Source organism: Coccinella septempunctata, chromosome 7 (genome assembly GCF_907165205.1).
Source record: "Coccinella septempunctata chromosome 7, icCocSept1.1, whole genome shotgun sequence".
Taxonomy (NCBI): Eukaryota; Metazoa; Arthropoda; class Insecta; order Coleoptera; family Coccinellidae; genus Coccinella; species Coccinella septempunctata.
This window is the reverse complement of record NC_058195.1, coordinates 2,862,931-2,875,990: the sequence shown is the minus strand read 5'-3', so window position 1 is coordinate 2,875,990 and position 13,060 is coordinate 2,862,931. Positions and strand designations below refer to the sequence as shown.

General features: G+C 37.2%; 1 protein-coding gene across 1 annotated transcript in view; it reads right to left on the bottom strand.

Annotated features, from left to right (window-relative positions):
- Positions 1-12,799, bottom strand: part of LOC123316356 (protein gustavus) — a 196,845-nt gene extending 184,046 nt beyond the window's left edge. The window contains exon 1 of the mRNA XM_044902396.1: positions 12,564-12,799. The gene's annotated coding sequence lies outside the window, so the exon portion shown is untranslated. The remainder of the gene's footprint in view (positions 1-12,563) is intronic.
- Positions 12,800-13,060: the final 261 nt, after the last annotated feature.

The following is a 13,060-nucleotide window of genomic DNA, read 5'->3' as shown; positions in this document are numbered from 1 at the left end:
ACATGAAAGATATGCTCATTGCAACTTCCTGAATACTACTGGTTTCGGGGGAGGATCGATTATGGTATGTGGTGGAATATCTTTGACTGCTCGCACAGACCTAGTGGTCGTTGATAATGGAGCTATGAATGCTGATAAGTATATAAGGAACATTCTTGAAGAGCATGTAGTGCCATTTGCCCCATACATTGGTGAAAATTTCATTTTTATGGACGATAATGCCAGACCCCATCGTGCGCGCATCGTTCAGGAGTACCTTGAAGAGGTTGAAGTCTCTCGAATGGAAAGGCCAGCAAGAAGTCCAGATCTAAATCCGATTGAGCAGGTTTGGGACAACCTCAATAGAAGGATGAGAAGTTCAGAAAATCATCCAGCTACTCTTAATGACTTAGGAATCCAACTCGGAGAAATCTGGAAAGGATTAGATCAGAACATTTTAAGATCACTCATTTTGAGTATGAACCGTCGTTGCCGAGCTGTAATTAACGCAAGGGGTGGAAATACCAAGTATTAAATCACTTATCAGCATTTCAGTATTTTGAAAATTGTTCATTTCTCTTCTTTCACATAAGATTCGGTGAAATCCTGAATTTTTCTTCCATTTAATGTGTCTTGTTTCGTTCAAAACCTTCCTGAGAGAACATAAAAAATAAGTTATAAAGTCAATGTAGAGTTAACTTTCATTAAAATTGAGATTTTCAAAATGTGCGTTAATTTTTTTACGCAGTGTATAGAATTCACGAGTTCATTACGCACACATTACATCCTTGTTGGGGAATAACCAGGCCCCGTGAAAGAAAATACAGACCTGGACTTTGCCGGAAATTTTCCATAAGGTTCTCGCTCATCCTTCTACTTCCATAATTAGTCGTTTACTAATTCACGCCGCTTTGTCGATCAGCAAGTTGAATACCTTGAGTGAAACTCTTAAATTTTGTAACCACATCGTTCGTGATTATAATTTATTGAGGTAATAACTGATAGCTCGCAAGTCAGACGAAGAAAGGAAGGTAGCCATGAAGTTCATTGGAGAAATGTTGATATCTCGATCCAAATAAGTGCGGAGAAAATACAGAATCCAAGGGAACGAATGAACGAAATGTATTAACTGGGTTCTCATTTCGAGAAATCTCATTCTCTTTGTTTTGTGCTAGCTTCCGATAGATTAAATTATTTATTGGAAACAATGAACCAACATCACGATTTTCCGTCAATTACGAAAACGATCGATGTAGTTTTCATGCAGTCCAGACAATCCGGACAAACGTCCAAGTGAAGGTCACGAGTCTATTGTCCATCGGTGGCAGTTATTAATAATAGAGACATCGACTGCAATCCAATCAAAGCGAGCGCACCAATCGATATCGATTTCATCTGATGCGAGAGTCGCCAAAGTTCCACCATTGCGATGAGCCTAGACAAAGTTGCTTCTGCTACCGCAACGTTGAAGTTGAGAAATTGGATCTGGAAGATCCAACAGGGCGATAATTATTTGCCAACAGGAGTGTGTACATCCAAATAAAGGTTTTTAATGGTACTGTTGAAGGAAAGTGTTAGACAATTGTCCGCCAGATGTCACATCTAGTAACAGAGAACTGAAAGGTGCCTTCCGGTGTGGATCTCCGAAAGTATTCACCCTCCCCAAGAAGAAAACAGAAACTGTCTTGAAAAATAACAGTTTCAGCAAGAACCAACTGACGAATGAATACAAAGTATCGAATTCCAAATTGATCTGCCTATTTTAACAATAACGAAACGATATCTATTTCAGCAACATCATTATCTACTCATTAAACAGTGTACTAACCTTCGTTGACCTTCCGCACAAATTGAGAAACAAACATAAACGAAAAAAAAACATTGAATTCACTTGTCGAAATAACCGTTTTCCATGTTTGTCTTACTATCGAAAGAGGACGGTTACTCAGTTTCGTTGAACTCCAGTGTTTGGTGTCTTTAATTCAACTCAAATCTTGGGTCGATCAATACCAGTGTCTGAATAATTTATCATATGAGTTTTCTCCTTCTCGATGATGTGTTAGACGAGAAGGTTTCAGGATTATACATCTATTTAGGGATCACCTAAAAAAAGTTCTTGAAAATTTCAAGACAAGATCAAGAAATATCTATTTCTATTCATTGCACACATTTTTTGCTAGAATTGAAGATCTTGTTGCCAATTGGAATCTAGATTTGCAATTTTTAATTTCAGGCATACACTTTCTTATGTTTATGAAAACACGGTATAATTTTGGCCGTTGGTACTTGTGTCTACCTGAATTTCGAAAGAATAACAGAATTTTTTCTGTCAGTATTGCCACTAGTACCTACCACTATCTTGCATATCTTGCTACGGTTTCAGATTCGGATTTATCATTTTCACTCGCATTAGTCGAAGTTTCTCTAGTTTCACTGATCATTTAATATTTTTACTAAAACTTACGTTTCTCTCTATTGCTTGTTAGTGAATATTCAGAATCGGAGCCAAATGACTCAGCAGACGTTACTGAAAAGTCAATGTCACTTATGGTAAAATAATATTACCACTTTGTGATAATCAAGAGTAGGTATAGAAATTGCAATACTGTTCAAAGCCGATCGGAAGAGTGATGAAGTAGAAGGTGGCAAGGTCAAGCTCAGTTGACAGAACTGGGTCCGTTAGCAGTGGCATATGGATAGACAATAGTAATAGCCAAAAAAGCTGCAGCCTGTAGTCGAAGCTAAAATGTGTGAGGCCCTTAACAGTCATCACATTCTGATAAAATCGACAATGATTAACATTGATTCATCAAGGAAAATAGGGGTCATACGGCAATGAAAACCAAACAATGACATAAACCTTCTACCTCAGACGCAGAAAGGCAGCATAATGAATAACAATTCTTCTCTACACAGCTCTCGGTAAGAACATTAATCATCCTACGCCTAATCTGAATATACGTAGTCACCGTTCTATCACACTCACAACACGTACGTCTATTAATACCGGGAGGTCATTAACATGCTGTCCGCATTGTGATTATTATGTGCATTCATGAAAATTGAATGACATATTTCAGGAGGACGGTCACGAAACTCATGGATTAGAGAGTAGAAAGATGGGGAACGAAGCGGATAAAGTGAAATGTGCGCCATCTGTGTTTCGAATGTGTTACTAAGGTCCTAAGACTAGTTGAAATTTTCACAACTTTTTGGCTCATTTTTCGGATAGCAGCGGTTTGTTTGGGCCTGAGAGAAATATGCAGAGTATGCTCGTGTTATTCTGGTTCTCGTCGAATAGATTGTTGCCCAGGTCGGGTAGTGTTCGTAGGATGAACATAAAACTTGTAATTGGTTCTCTCAATCTGTCCAACATCATCCAGAACACGACCTAGCTTGTTGAAGCGTCTATATGGATCCAACAATATGATGATGACCTCTCAGCATTATCCACCCACGTCCGTCTCATCCGAATGAGAAATTACCACTCAACCTCCTGACCCAAACCGGAGAAATTCGAAAGGACCGTTTCCGGCCTCAAAACTTTACGATCTCGGGCGTTATGTACGTCCATTCGGCTCAAATTCATCGAACGGTAACATTTATCTCCCGTCCGCACATCAATTTCAATAATTTCAATTGGATCATTGTTCCTGTCGACAATAAGTGTACGACACTGATGAACGCCAAAGTCATGCCGTTCAACGTTACATAATGAGCCCCTGCGTCTGCATATCTGAAGGGGGAAAGATGCGTTTATGTTTTCGTACTGAAATATACGAGGATGTATTGAAAAATTTTTAGCCTACTGTAGAACCAAACAAAAGTTTGGTTCTACATTGGTATTTCCATAATGTGCGTTAATTTTTTTGCGCAGTGTATTTCATACTGGGAAAACCGTGTTGATATGGTACGCCACTGTCTCTGTTCCTCATTATATTCTTTTAATAATTATTTTTTTCATTTTCGTTTCTCCACTAAAAAATTAAAGAAAATACAGTTGAAAAACTATTCATAAAAAATGTTGCAGAAGCATATACCACTTTTCGTTTCAACGTACAGGGTATCCCAAATTGCTTGATTCTGGCTGTTTCTGGTACTGAAAAACGTTGGGAGGAGCTCTGAAAAAAGTTAATTAACCACAATTATTCTCATTGGTGGTGATGACAAACAGCAAGGATATTTTTTCTCTTTCAAGTGCGATAAATCCTGACGTGTGTAGGCCGTTTTAGCAAAGTTCCAATTGATGTCGACTTCGAATGAGCATGGCTTACACGTTTATGCGATTAAGTACAGGGTAACCTTTCGATTAGTCAAGAAGGTCAATTATGGTCCTGAATTACCGTATTGTTGTGAGCAACCAGCTGTATACGCAACAGATAACGCCAAAAGTCACCCACGCTTCGGGCCTTCGGCCTGATTACCATGCGTATTCTACGGAGGCACGAGTTTTTACGGGCACTGTTCATAAATAATTCAGTGTTTAAGTAATAATCACTGGAATCACAAGTTTCCGGATAATTTCGACCCTGAAACGAAATGCTTGGTTGCTTTTTTCGAAAATGAATCTTTGAAATTGAGCAAGGAAGAAAAATTTCAATGAATGATTAGCAAATATCGTTGTGGACTAATATCCGGCCACAAGCTCAACAAACCTTCCCTCGGACGACCACCGTACTTCCCCGATATGGCCCCTGTCGACTTTTTTGCCCTTCCAGAATGAATTCATCGATTTATTCCCCTCGAATCGTCCTCTACTCTAATCGCTAAGTTGAACTCGGGCATCAGGTTCTCCTGGAAGATAAGAAGATTGAACAATTATCTACGATAGCCTGATTTCCCTGCTCTGCTATCTCTGCCGTCTCCACTTCCGTGTTATGAACTTCAAATGGAAGGCGGTGTGGAAGATTATATTATCGCTCAGCCTCCCTTGAAGAAACGTCGAATGTTCCGATAACGCGTGAGTCTTGATCTCTGGGACTTCAGCAAGAGTGAAGGTTTCGCATTTCGAGGGTATCATATACAGGGTGTTTTCAAAGGTGAGGCTTTTTTGATAGACAGTGGGAATTATCAAAATTTTACCAAACACTGTCTATACAGGGTGTATTTAAAGGTGAGGCTTTCTTCAACACGTGTGCTATCGACTATACTTCATTCAAATTTATTTTAGCAGTCGGTTGGCCATGAAATAATTTTCTCAAGTTTTTGTAACTAGAACGAAGTTAGGTTGGCACTCATGAAATGTCGTTAATGTCATAACGCTGTTGCCACAACTAATATCAATTTTTATTACGAAAATGCCGAAAGTGATTGAAAAAAGAGACAGGGTTTCAGGAAGTGCTATTTAGAATTCAGGTCCGCTCATTCAAATAGTTATACCCTGATATTCTAAAATCCACAATACGTCAGACGGTAGCGAACATATTCAATGTAAGAGAATTTATATGTTTCATCTGAATCTAAACGACTTATATTTCAGCTGGATATTTCCACAATCAGAAAGATTGTGAATGAAGAGGATGACAAAGAATTTCCTTCTATTGGGAGACCCAAAAAAGTGGTGGCATTTGAGAATTTTATGTTTGAGTGAATTAATGCGAAAAGTTGACTACAGGATTTTCGATAAATGTCATCGGAGAATAAGTTCCCTAAAATGGATTTTTCTATTTTTCATTTGACTTCTCCTATACAATGTAAATGTCTTAAGGTACTAATAAATACCTAATTATCATTATTACATCAATGTATCAAGATGAATAGCCACAAATACGCGCAAGTTGCCCTGTTACTTATTTATTCATGTGAAATTTTTGTTCAAAGGTGAAGTTCATCTTGACTTGAAACTTCCTTTAATTCCTTTTACTTATATTGATGCAAGATGAGATTTTTGTTGAAGAATTTGACATACTTGTAACTATCTGTTAATTCCTTCGAGAGATACCCATTCCCAACCACTGCATCATATGCATTTCATCTTCGGATTAATATTTTTGAAATCTACAACTGATGTAACGTATTCCAACTTTAGCCAAAGAAGATAACGAACATTAACTCTCCTCAAGCTAGTGCATACTATGATATTATACTGATCTCTTGTATTTCCCATGCAAATAACTGGATTTGGTATGCCTTCAATCAGTTCGTATAAACTTCGATTATGTTCGTCACATATTTTCCGAAGAGATTCGACATTGTGATAAAATACGTAATAACAGAAACTTTTACGTAGAACGGGCAACATAGCGTTGATTTAAAATCCAAAAATGTTTTGACAAGCTTCATAACTCCACATTTTCGTACTATACAGAGTGAAATGTGTCAAATTTCCATGGCCAACCGACTGCTAAAATAAAAGTGAATGAAGTATATAATTGACAAATTGTCAATAAAGTGTCAGAAGTTTTTTGAATTTCTTCCCCGTTTTTTCAATTTTCTACCGAATAACCACTGGTATATCTATGGGAGATGATTCCCCAATATAAGGGTCCTTTAGAGTTCCTCGAACAACAGAAGAATGGAAGAATCATCACTTGGAAGACTGGACCTGGTCGAAAGACCCTCCCAGTCAAAAGCAAGATTTGCCTATTATTAATTTGAGTACTGAAGGCATTTCTAACGACGAGGGTGATCCTCCACCTAGATCAGCGTAAGATTTTCGATGCAGAGATGATATTCCTCCCAATGCAAAATGCTAAATTTTTGTTTGAATTGGAATGTCGATGATTTTGGAAATGATGATCCTTTGTATTGTAGCATTGTTCAAAATTATAATATTCGATCTTATGTTCATAGTGAGTGATGAATGTAGTTCATTGTGGATATTTCATTTTGTGTATTCGGAATTAGTAATGCAGATTGATTTTTATAGGGATATTTTCGAGGTTGATTCTACAGGAAAAGACATCATTGAAATCAATTTTCAAGGTTACAGAGCTATAATTAATCCAAAAATTCGATTGAATTCTAATTGAGCTATTGCAGACTGCATTATGTGCTGAATCTCGAAAGTGCTATTGAAATTTCTTGAATCTCAGTTTTTTATTAGCGTCTTCAGGATTGTGAAGTAGATAATACATATTCAACGCAGTAAAAAACAAGGTTCTGTGTGAAATTCGAAGCGATATGAGCTGAATATCGAAGACTGATGTCTTGACTTTCTGAAACGACCAAAATCTCCTGTCACCATGAGATGTTAATAACAGTCAATACCATTTCTTCAAAGCTATTAAATTCCCCTAATTCGCCCAAAAATCCTTCTTGAGACGAGGACTCAGCGTTCGATTAGATTAACCAAAATAAAGATAAATTTCACGCATATATTTAACGTCCGATTCTTGAGCCCAGTCAACTTGAACCCTACAGCGGGGTCTGAGGTCATCGACGGCGCGTCCACCTAGGAAACCGAGGCAGGATCTCGCCCATTTCCTCCGAGGAGGATTGATTGGAAGATTGGCGAATTTTTTCGGTCCCCAAGGCTCCGAAATTCACGGTCATCGATCATTACATCGCCAAAGATCAGTTCAAGTGGCGATCGCGATTCGACTGATTGGTAATTGCCCGAAGTTTGGGGGTTAGACCGTTTTTTTCTCTCGGTTTGATTGGATAGAAACGTTGGCTGGTATAGATCGAGTCAATTTCCGGTTTCCGGATTCGGTCCGGGCAAACGAAGTCAGTTTTTCACCTAGACCAAATAGTCGGAGACGATGGGAGCGTAAATCAACTCAGTCTGTACGAGGATGTATTGATATCTAGTTAGCCTAGACCAGTATCATGCATAAAAAAAATATTGCGAAGAAAGAGAAAGAAGATGTTCACCGAAATTGTGAAAATCGAATAATTGGAGTATCGAGCCATCATCAAGTACCTGTATTTAAAAGGGTTGAGAGGTTAGCAGATTTACGAAGATGCTGAATACCCTTGGTGATCAATGTCCTTCGTATGCGACCGTGAAAAATTGGACTGCAAGCTTCAAAAGAGGTAAATTTTCCATTAAAGATGATGACCGATCCGAAAGGCCAGTTTCTGTGTCAGTCCCTGAAATTATCGATGCAGTTCATGACATGATTTTATCAGACCGTCGAATTGGGCTAAGATGGATATCTGAAGCACTGAATATTTCATACGAACGCGTTCACCATATAGTTCACGTCGATTTTGACATGAAAAAAATTGCTGCAAAATGGATCCCCAAATGTTTGAATGTTGATCAAAAGCGTGCAAGGGTAGAAGCATGGCGTTCGATCTGTGCTCGATTTGAAAACGATGTAGACTTCTTAAACCGAATTGTTACTATGGATGAGACTTGGGTACATTTCTACGATCCAGAAACAAAGCAACAATCGATGGAATGGCAACACTCTGATTCTCCAAGACCTAAGAAGTTTCGTGTCCAAAAATGTGCTGGAAAAGTTCTTGCTTCAGTTTTTTGGGATCGCCATGGAGTAATCATGATTGATTTTTTGGATGAGGGTAGAACAATAACCGGAGATTACTATTCGACTTTACTGACCACTTAACGGGAAAAAATTAAAGAGAAAAGACGCAGAAAGCTATCCAAAGGTGTTTTGTTTTTGCAGGACAACGCCCTGCACGCAAATCTCATGTTGCCATGCACAAATTCGTGATTTAGGGTTTGAATTACTAGAACACCCCCCAAAATCAGCAGATTTGGCTCCATCCGACTATCATCACTTTCCTCAACTGAAAAAAAGTTTAAAAGGTCGTAAATTTTCTTCCAACGAGGTGGTGATAAAAGCTGTCGAAGTCTGGTTTGCAGAGCAAGAAGAAACATTTTTTTTTAAAGGTCTGGAGACGTTGCAGGTTCGCTGTAATAAATGTATCCAATTGAGGAGAATATGTTGAGTAATAAAATATTTTGACATAGAAATTTTGTTTGGTTCTATAGTAGGCTAAGAATTTTTCAATATATCCTTGTATTTATATCTAAGGAAATCAGGCTGCTCTCCCATCAGATTATTATTTCTAACTTCGGGTTGCTTTCTTGAGATGTTAAATAAAACTGGATTTATACGGAATCGATATTTCGAGTAACGATTCGGTTAAGGTTAAGAAATCTGTGTGATTTTTGGAGGAATTTCAGGGATGAGTCCACTCGTACTCCACAAACCGTTCAAGTTCGTATAAATGAATAATTCATCGTAATTTATCGAAAACGACATTCCGGAAAGGTCTTGGCAATGACGATTATACACACGTTAGCGGACATAATTTCAAAGTTCGAGTTTTCGGAGGAAAGTAACTCACGGTGTGTGCCTAGTTCGTTATGCTCTATGCGCCGAAATAATAGATTCAAAGCGGAAAATGTGACCAACGCTAAATTTGCCAATTAAAGTAAGTTCGAATTCACGGTCAGAAGGAAAATTCCAGGAAACCCTGGCGAATTCTAGGACGTCTCTAGAAACAATTCCCATAGAATTACCGTGCTCAAAATGCACCATTCACGCACTCAACAACTTCTTCAAAAATCATAGGTAATACAGTAAAATATCATGTGATAATTCGTACAATTGCTAACATAAAAATGGTTTTCATGAATTCTCAAGTTAGCAGAAACCAGAAATTCATAGACAATATGAGAAGTTTCTGATATGATTTAGAGTGGGCTGACTCAAATTGTGAATGAAGAGTGATGCAAAGAAATATTTTATACTTTGGTGTCTCTATCCAAATAGAGCGAAAGATGTAGAGAATAGAAAATGGAAAAACTTCAAAATCCTACCAAAAATTAGTTGTGGCTTCATTGAGGATACTAGAGACAAAAATGAACATTCCATAGCTCATTCTCCTCATTGCTGAAGTCTTTAGAAAAGGAACAGAGAAGATTCAAAGATTGTGGCCTATGAGAAGTTCTCGTAGGTTGATCTCTGCTGTTCACGACTTATTTTCGATTTTCTTAAAGCGTGTACAAGACGAAAAACCGATGAATTGTCATTCTGCCTCTGGCGGGAAATCCTTGAAGGCTTGTTTATCTGCGAACTGTGGTTCACATTCTCCTCCACATAGGACCTTATCACCAAGATAATTAATAAGAGATCGAGTTATTGACCGTCTGACTCTAGTAATTTCCATGTATTCAGAATAAATAAGTGACGTGTACTCCAGATAGGACGTTCAAAACAAGGAGTTCTTATCCGCGCACACACAAAGAATATCGAACAGGCTCTAAAAATATGAAATTCGATATTCGTTCTGATGTTTCGTAATTAGAGGTTACAAATGAAAAATTGTTGAGATAGACCTCAAATCGCGATAAATATTTGCTATTGAAGATGGAAAAATTCGTATGGAAACATTGGAACAAGGAAGAGTCTACAGAGAAACGAAATTTCGAATTGAGAAGGAAGATCAAAAGGAATTCGACTATATGATTCTAATTCTTTTAGATCTGCATAGAAATCGAGAAGAATAGAGTAAAATTTAAGGCCTAAAAACAGGCTTCTTGGACTGTTATTCATTCAGATCGAATTCATCGGAAATGGTTTTGGACAATATGTGTTTTAAATTTCATCCCCTGCTTTTATAATGATGAATTTTGATGGCCAATTTCATTATTTCGCAAAAAGACATCATGAAATTGAAAAAATCCTCACTCGACTCGAATTAAATAGACATTCCGTGATGTTTTTATAATTTCTTCCAAGCCTACATGCAAAATATACAGAAGATTATAGTACAGATGGAAAAAATTTGCATTTCAATGAAATTCAAACATTGTGAACGTAGGAGAGCATATCAGGAATTGAATAATAAGTCAATTCAGTCATGTGTGAGAAAACTAGTCAGGATATACCGAGGGATATGCATATAGTGAAATATCTCGAGTGTGAAAAGAGAATCAGCGGTCATCTTATTGTGGTTATCAGACATTAAGAGGCTAAAACGAGTTTGAAATACGTTTTTCTCTCGGTTTTTCTAACAAGACATAAATAAAAAAATTAGAAAATAGGAAGATTCAAAGAAGAAAAAGTATGGGAACACAAAAATAAATTCTGCAAAATATTTTTTGTTTCATTCGTCCAAATTACACTTATCAATCATCTTTTTATTACACTATATGTGCAGAAATCGTTCTTCGATAATTTCGGTGTCCTTTCAGTGTAAACTGGACAAACTAGTCCACGACAACTCGTCAATAAAAACTGCACATACCCGAATATTTGTTATTTATAATGATTCGTCTTCACCTACTGACCTAATTCACCAATATACCTACACCTGTCGTCACACTATTCAATAATAATAATGTAATAATAGATGATTTTCGAAATTGAGTTCGAAACAAGTCGATGAATACTTCAGAATCCTAAGCTGGTACAATTTGTTCGTCTGGCATTCCGATGAATATTAATTTGAAACGAGAGACAGTGCTACAATAGAATCTACCTACGTAATCGATATTTTTATACTACTAGTACTAAAACGTCTGAATGCATAGCAGTATAATTAATAATTCACGTAGTAAATACAGATTCCGATATTTTTACAGGGCAACTGAACGAATGAATAGTAAACAAGTTATCCAAAGCACAAGAACAAAAACAGAAGTACCTGTTCATGTTTAGTTTCAATAACATTCTTGTTTTCGATGCTGTTGCCAACATGGACATTTGGGGGATGAAAATATTTCGGCATTTATTTCATAGGCAGAAGAAACAATATATGATCTAGTTAATAATTGTAACATTTATAAATTTCAGGATAGTACACATGCAGTTTCCGAATCATTGATCAAGAACTGACGGAGCTAATATAATGTGGTAAGAAGTTTATATTTTTCGAAGAAGGAAAACTTGTATTATTCATCGAACACCCTCGTATAGCCAACACTGAATGTTTAAAATATTTCAACCTTCAATAAGTTCTGATATCAAGGAGAATTGTGATCTACAATAAGTAATATTCAATCAAGAAAACTGGTCGAACAACAATCATAATAGGAAGACCCTGAAATTTTTAGAAACAACGCTTTTCCGAAAATCATATCGTATTCAAAAATTCATGCTCAATTAGAAAAAAAACATGATGGGTAAAACAATGTAATCGGATGTGATCATTCGAACAAAATCAATAGGTTTGCTCCCGCCAAAATATAATCTGCGTTAGGATTTGAATCCTCGAATGAAAAAAACAAATCCGAGGATCATTGTCTCGCTATTGAAAAAAATAAAACCTGGGAGAACCCTTAAGTTAAAAGGTTGCTTATACATTGATCAGTCATTGCTTAGGGGAGGAAAATATTCAATTCATCAAATAATGAGAACAACGGTGGAGAATTTTCATCTGACACTCACTTAATCAAAAACAAGAAATATAGTTTTCCCCTATGAAGTTTTTCTTGGAATGTATTGTTTGTTCGTAGTGTTCGTATTGAAAGTCAGGCAGAAAATTTTCCCGAAAATGGCCGAAACATTTTTGCGGGGGTGGGGGTGGTGGTTCACGAGTAAATCCATGATCACCGACCTACCCCAGAGACGTCAAATGTTGAATGTATCATCCCCTGAATACAACGTCTAATTTTCCATCTACATTTCGAGGAAAATTATCACGCTTCCAGCTCTACTCACCTTAAAGAGCGCGATTCGTCAAGAATGGAACCCCCCAATATAGAAGTCACTAGAACAACCACTAAACAAAACACCACACTGAAAACGAATGGCCCTATGTTGGCACCGCGGAATCGTTTTTATCACTGACGATTCGAGTCGATTGAACACCGTTTAATCATACTGTTGTTACTGGTTGTTTAATGTAAACATTCGTTAGGATGCTCGATAAAGTTCAGTCTTACTAGTCTAATGTCAAGATTTATGTTGTCAATGGAAAGGTGTTATTTGAAGGAAATGTCACATTGTCGATTTTACTGCTCGCCATCTATACGAAACACATCGAAGTTTTGAGTCGTTAGCGCTGCTCCGAGGAAGTTTTCTGTTTAACACGAAAGAAATCTGTTATTTTGGGGAAGAAATCTGTACTTACAGGTTTCTTCTCAGAATTACAGATTTCTGCTGATTTCTTACAGATTTCTGCTATGTTTTTATAGATTTCTGCCTCGAGTGGTGTG